The sequence below is a fragment of the Typopeltis vanoorti genome, chromosome 25, assembly GCF_054136105.1.
Source record: "Typopeltis vanoorti isolate ZY-2024b chromosome 25, IOZ_Tvanoo_1.0, whole genome shotgun sequence".
Lineage (NCBI taxonomy): Eukaryota > Metazoa > Arthropoda > Arachnida > Uropygi > Thelyphonidae > Typopeltis > Typopeltis vanoorti.
This window is the reverse complement of record NC_143573.1, coordinates 75,443,301-75,451,102: the sequence shown is the minus strand read 5'-3', so window position 1 is coordinate 75,451,102 and position 7,802 is coordinate 75,443,301. Positions and strand designations below refer to the sequence as shown.

Genomic DNA, 7,802 nt, shown 5'->3' with positions numbered 1-7,802 from the left:
CATTTCGGCCTGAAAGGGATTTCTGTAATATGCATTTTCCCAATCTTCCATCCGTCGATTTTTTTTTGCCTCGTAAAGAACGTGCGGTCTTTATGTTTTCTTCATTCTGTATACTCAAAGTTTCATGCTGTCCTAGCGACAGAAATATCGATGCAGCACGTCACACGAGAAAGTGACATCAAGATAAATATAATTGTTATTTTTACCGCGTAGCTTTTCTAGAGTGCGTGATGCTTTTAGGGTGAAACATGAGCCTACTATAGTATGTGACGTGACTTGCGCCTCTGATAGGGATGCCGTGAAATAAACCATCCCTTTCTGATTGCCTTCTGCATTCGTTGTTTGCAAGAAAACTACAAAAATAAAAATAAAGAAACGTATTTACAAAAATTTGGTTTTTGTCAAAATTATTTGGAACGAAAGAAAAAGAAAACTAGGAGAAGAAGAAGAACAACTTTAGAAAGAAATGGCTAAGGTTTCATGTCTACCGGAAACCATTACGAATATAAGAAAGTAGTAATTCATAATAATTATTGTTTTGGTGAGGTTTCAGATGCGCGTCTTCCTTTCTCTTGCTCAAGTACATACCACTTCCAGGAATTACACGGATATGCATCATCTCCTCTCAAAATCCCCATTGTTATCCAAACTGCAATTGTTCAACAGCAGCGGGGCAAACACAAGAGTGTCTTTGGTGGTCGCTAAGACGGCTCTCATAACGTTAGGATATATCCATCTAGAAAAAGGGATTCGGAAAATTTGTCAGCTTGCATTCCTCGTAGAGTTGTGTTTTTACTTTATCTCATTTTTATTTAATAATTATGTAATTAATAAAAATAATTAAACTTAATTTTTGATGTTTTAGTAAATATAAATACACTTTTTATGTATAATTAAATGTATAATATGCATATTTTAATTCATATAAAGTTGATTCAATTATAAATAATTTTATTTTTAACTTAGGGTACTTAATACAATGCTGGAGAAACTTTTGATGATATTGCAGATATTGCAGTAAAGGCCATAAACCTTAGCACATTAGCATTAATGTGTGGGCAGGAGTTAGATATCTGAAAATAAGCCTGGCCTAGAGATGGAGTTTATGCCACTGCAGACATCCATTAGATATCAGGATGGTGGGCTCACACTGAGATCTGATATTCATCTGCGATCTAAATGCATTCACATTTAGGTCGCATTAGGATTCGAACCCACAGCATCTTGTGGAAGGATTGTTAACCCATGCAATAGACCAATACATTTGCGAAAAAAAAAAGTCTTCATAAGTGCGAATGAGTGTTCCCACTCTCAAATGATAGCCTAGCGAAGCATACTATATACCTAAGTTGTTCTTCAACGCCAAGTGATTTTTCTACTATTTAAAAACCTATTTATTCACAATAAAATACAGAGCAAAAATCCAAACTCAAGCGATGACCCGAAAGAATGGAATCTCTAATTCACGTTTCAAGTTATCAACACGAGCAGACAAATGTAGAATACATTGTAGAAGCGTTTAAGACATCCTTTGAAATGAGAGAAGTACAGGAGGAGAAATTATATGCATTTTTATTATATTCATTATATGAAATTATAGGCATTTTACTGTCCGTAGTGAAAGATAATATAGAGAGGAATACTCTTCACAAAACAGATAGCACAAAGGCCAAGAAGAAGTTGGAATGGAAGTAATGTTTATCCAAATGAAATAACGCCCCTGCTGTCAATAAACTATTAACTGAAAGAATGTACAAGTAGTTGGAATCTGTTAATTTTTCTATTGAACAACATAACAATTAATAGATGTTTCACTTCTTTTCTAAAGAAAACAAAATCTCAAACTACGTAAATTTCTATGCAGTTTTCGAGATCTCTGCAAACGTTAACAGCTGCTCACAGTTTAGGAACTTCTAAGGGATGAGACTACTAACCACATTGCAACATAGAAACTTTGCCCTCCCTACAGAGAGAGAAAATATCCTGGTTGTACTCTTTATTGCTGCGTCAATTTTATTATGAACTGAAGTAAATGTATTACTTGCCTAATAACTAGCATTCCTTTAAAAAATGGGGGAAAAAACGTAAGGCTGTTAACGCAGAAACACGTTAAACGTGGAACAAGTAGAGCCTAAACTGAGTGAGAATCGCATCAATTAAAAGGGCTCCTCTTGATGCTGATAAAAGTTAAGTGACTAATCTAAATTGTTGATAATCGCTAAGTGCATAAACGTCGGAAGCAAGTAAAGGAAATAACATTTAAGTAACCCGAATGGAGGTAAACTTGCTCCATTTTAGCAGAATACTTATGTTGATACAATTATTGATTTCATAAATTTTTATTTTGATAAAAAAATTAACCTAAGTAACGATCTCTTAGATTTATATAATTTTATATAACCGGTCCTAATTTTGCATTAAAAGGGAGGAAATTAAGATTAATAAAAGAGGGGTAGTATCGAAATCTTACTAAGAAAAAGCAGTGGTATCCAGATTATATCGTTGCTTAGCCACACATTAACGAATGCAAGAAAATAGAGAACCTGCCACAGTGAATCAGATGGTGAATGTGTAACCCTTGACTTGTTCAATTTGATTAAGGTGCATTGGAAAACACTTACCCCCAGCTTGTCAGCAAGAATTTCTGCAGACTTACAACAACCATGCAGAAATCAGAGCGAAAGAAAATGGCTTGTTTCGTATCATTTAGAAAATTTAAGAGAAAAATTACTAATTCATTTTGTGAGAAAATATTTCGTTAAAATGTTGTCAATAACTAAAATTTAGAATATTAAAATACTTAAAAAATATTATAGATTAAAATAAAGATAAAAAGAATTAAAAAAACTATGTTTAGTAACAATATGATATACGTGAGATTAAGTGAAAAACTTAAAATGCATACTAAATCATTAAAAAATGAATGGGAAAGCAATTCAGACAATGTACTAATAAATAATTCAGTTAAAAAGAGAATCATGAAAGCCTAAAAAGGATTTCAACGAAATAAAATCACAGAATTAATACATTACTGGTTCAATTTAGTATCAGGTGATCTAAACGTAATGAATGAAGTATAATGGTTTGAACACCAAAAGAAAACAAGTGAACTGATTTGTTTAATAATAAAAAAATGTGACGGAATACGAGATAAAAGGGAGATAGTAAGCTGGGAATATGTCTTTTATTTACTTCTTGGAGGATTAATTCTTCCTCTCTTGCATAAAAATATAAAATGCAATGAGACATTAAATGGATTGCATTCTATAAAGAAAATGAACCCAGTATGTCAAAGTTGCTCTGCCAATTAAATAACTACAATTTACGAATTATGTCTAACAGAACACACATTTTACTTTTATAAAAGGAACAGAAGTTGTTTCAGTTACAGCCGAAGAAACTGAGGCCATGAGGTCGATACGTTGTGTCGTTAATTTCAATCTCTCCTGGATGAAACATTTTATGCTCTAAGCTTTGCCTTTGGTATTTGCGAGTATCCTTTTTTTATTCTTTAATTTTTGTTAACTTTTACCGTAGAAAGAAAGCTACTCTACTTTACATATAAGATATATAAGATAACTCGACCAAATAACAGACTAGTTGATCTATTACAACAAATCCGATGGTTCTCTTCTTCAGGAGTGAAGATAAGTTTCCAGAAGATGAAAAGTTTCCAGTAGTCGATCTCCGTGATTTCCGCAGGAGATCGACTACTTCATCTTAAATTTGAATCCTGATAATATTTTCCTTGACTAGAGTTGAGCTCAGATCTTTCTAACTAAAGCGTATCGTTGCTACCCACTACACTAAACTCTATGTTTTATGAAAATACTACGAATTTAAAATTAAGCTAAATAACCACATTAAAAGATTTTCAGATCCATACTCTACGAAAAGAAAGCATGAAGCTCTTCCATTCCATAAAAGCCTATCTAACATCTGATAATCCCCTTCTATCACCAAACTTCGTCTGTACAAATTCACCAGTCAAGTCATATTTACATATGGTGCCGAGAGATGGAACATCCCTACTTAAAGATTAATTAATAGTTAATATCATGAAATAGCTTTGGGACAACATGCCTTCGATCCATACTAGGATACACATGACAAGATTGCATTCGTATTATTGTTAATTCTTGAAGAAAGCTAGCAAAGACCTCCCCTCCAATAGAAACGATTCAAAAAAATCAGTCGAGGTGGGTGGGCACAATATTAGACATCCACAGGCCAACTAAAGGACAGAGGAATACCAAGAAAACAGTTTTGGCAATACATAAGAAAACTTCTTTTTTGAAGATGAGACTCAAAAACTGAGATTTACCATTTGCACAAAACAGATCAACCTGACTCACTTTCGTTTAACAGACCTTATCGACACGAATTATAGTTAATATAGTTATTTCTGTATATATTTCCCTATTCATACATGAATAAATTATGATGATTTATTCAGAAGTGTATTTCCTTATACTTCGCAATTAAATGTTTTCTATAAAAATTTTATAGAAACTCTATAAGTTGTATAGAACAAAATATGCACTAATACATATTAGTACATATTTTGTTCCTCCGTGCTCTCTCTAAGTTTAAGTTCCTCTTTCGAGCAAATGCCACCAATGCGTTCAAGATGTTTTCAGACACGCTTTTCATACATTCCCCTTTTATTCCGCTCTTCCTCTCTCTCTCTATCTCGCCTTCATTTCAGTAAGTTACTTTTTGTACTGGATTAAACAGATGCGCGCATTTAATATGCCTACTTCAATTTTTTTCTTCGAAATTTATAAAATCGATACATCTGCACAAAGCCGTAAGGTTTACATATTCACCAGCTTTGATGAATCATACACACTTTAAATCTCCCCCGCACCTCCCCACCCCAATTCCCTCGGGATTGTTATTGTCTGAGGACCAGGAATAAAAAAAAAAAAGTGGGCGATAGTGACTGGATAGGTGATTTGGGTTTACTACATTTTCACGGGGAGACAAAGAGACACAGACAAAGCGAACGACGCAACTACCAGAGCGAGAGAACAGTGATAGATTACCGTTGTTTATCTCCCCAGGCTGGAATAATGCCCTCTGGAGAGGATGTTGTTGGCACATTCGGTTGTTGCATTTCCTCGCCTTCAGGCTGAGAAATAACCACACGGGATCTTAACAGTTTGTTTTGTTGTTCTTGCGGCGATACTAGGACATGCCACAGGGTTCTATGATTACTCCGCGATTTGATCAATTTTATTTCCGCATTCTGTTTCACGTTTTCCTTGTAGCCAGGAATATCGTTGCGCCAACGATGAAACTAGTTATGAATATTCAATAGGTGGCTTAAACTTGTTTGGTGATATGTTTCCACTCTTGTAAAGAATATTTTCGCCAAAGACCGTGCAATATTCACTGACACGAAAATTACATGCAAGAAATAGGAGATAAAAATTTTGTTCAATGGTGAAGGTAAAATTTCCAGAAACAGCTCATGATGGCGAAAGAAATAATAAAGGATATCTACAAGAGATAATCTGTTGATAAAGAAAATCTACGAAGGAAGTAATGAAAATGAGAAACGGTAATTCATAAGAAAAGATTGATAAAATGATAAAAAATTGATAAATGTTGTGTTACAAGTTGTTTTCACTTGTATTCAAGTGAAATGGGATTTCACTTGAATACAAGTGAAAGAAGGCTAGAAGAAACTGATGAGGCTAGAGATCTTGAAGTGTTAATAGATAGGAAGTTGAAGTTTAGGGGCCATATGGCAAAGATTACAAATACAACTCAAAAGATAATTGCAAATCTGAAACGAACGTTTACATGTAAAGATAAGGATGTCATTTGCCTCTTTAAAAGACATTGATAAGACCTCACTTGGACTATTGTATGCAGGTCTGGTCTTCTGGTTTCCGTTGCGATTCTGATACAGTGGAGAGAGTACAAAGGCGAGTGTTAAAAATGATATCAGGATTGTGGAATACTGATTATGAAGACAGATTGAGAATTTGTAGACTGCAGACACTAGCAAACAGGAGAAAGAGGGGAGATATGATTGAGACCCACAAACTTCTGAAAGGATCACACAGTATTTCAACTGATGGAATTTTTCAATTTATGGAGCGTGGGGAAAGGACGAGAGGGCATCCTTGGAAGCTGAGAATGAAGGCCTCTAGAAGGGTGTTGAGGGCTAGATTTTTCTCTCAGAGGGTGGTGCGTTATTGGAATGGATTGCCATTGGATATTGTGAGCGGAAACAGTGTGAATGAATTTAAGAATAAGTATGATAGCTGGTGTGATTCTCTGACTCCCTGGAGGTCTCTCTTAATTTTTAATAATAATAATAATAATAATAATAATAATAATAACAATAATCTTCAGCTTGATTCAAGCAAGATTTTAATTTATTTGATAATGTTTTTAATAAATTAATTTAAAACACTAATTTTATTAAATAAAAAGTACAAGAATATTGACTTTTGAGGCACGCTCACAAAGCACTATCTGTTTAACAGCTATTGATTCAATTAGTAAATAAATAGTAAAATAATATGCAAATAAAAATACGTGGTTTAAATAGTAAATAAACCACTGTGGCATAAATAAGCAAGAAGAGTTCGTGAAGAATATCCAGTTTCTGATTTAAGATAAAAAAAAAAAAAAGAAAGAAGATACAAAACTGTTGTATAAACATGCTCTCAAGAAGCAGAATAAATGGGATATCATTTACAATTGGTTGAAAACAAAAGAGCTCTGTCGTCTTTGGAGTTCGAAAAAATTGTACTCTCATCCACAATAATAAATTGAGAGTTAACTTCAGGAAACAATACGGAGAATTCTTTCTAAGAATATATTTTTCATATTTTAGTTAGCCGCAATCATCGTTAGCTTGATCTTGATCCAAGACAAGATGGAATATTGATCATTTCAACCCAATGCAATGGCTTCAGAGCTCTTTCTATAATCGCACGATTACCAAAGTGATGATTTTTTATTTATTGATTGGTTGGCTGTAATCAAATTTGGACACGAAATTAATCACTTTAAGAACGATTCATATTGAGATTTAAGATATTTTATAAAGTTATATAACCAATATTTTATACGTTGATCCTGTATGAGTAATCTTTAAGATTCAGATTGAGACTTAAGAAATCAGGTCGATGCTGTGCCGCACTGACGAAACGCAACTTGACAATTCTTCTGAATGAACCATGAAGCGGTAGTTGTTTTTTTATTATTATTTAAATATTCCATTATTAAAATAGTATACAACTAAGTTGAAATATTAATGCGTTTCATAAACTCTTTTTCCCTGAATTAAAAAGACGTTCTGAACAAAGAAGTGTGTAAGAGTACTGAATAGGACATTACGTGTGTCCATTCCCAAACCAAAAAAAGGAAGTAAAATGGTAACATTTTTTAGCTGTGATAACTTTCAATAATGAATGTTAACTAATAAAGATTCTTTAATTATTATTAGAGAATCCATCTCCATACGACACCGAAACACATTCATGCAATATTAAGAATTTTCATCCAAATAATTTGTGCAGATTACTCGGTAGTGAGGAACATGGGGGGTGGGGGTGATTATGACCTTCATTAAGAAAATGCATTTCTGCCCGTTTAAACCGGAAACGAAAAATTGGTTGATTTCAAGTTTCCATTGATGGAAAAAGCCAAGCCACAAATGCATCTTATAGTGAATTTGTAGCTTTTCCAGACACAAATTTGGTTTTATTTCTCTATAAACAGAAACCTGAATAAACTGAACTAATAAACATACAATAAATTACCCATTTTAACTACGG

At 33.5% G+C, this 7,802-nt stretch overlaps 1 long non-coding RNA gene across 2 annotated transcripts in view; it reads right to left on the bottom strand.

The window, feature by feature from the left end:
• Positions 1 to 219: 219 nt before the first annotated feature.
• Positions 220 to 7,802, bottom strand: part of LOC150092855 (uncharacterized) — a 647,058-nt gene continuing 639,475 nt past the window's right edge. For both annotated transcript variants that reach the window (XR_016550493.1, XR_016550494.1), the window contains one exon: positions 220 to 736. This is a non-coding gene — a long non-coding RNA (uncharacterized LOC150092855). The remainder of the gene's footprint in view (positions 737 to 7,802) is intronic.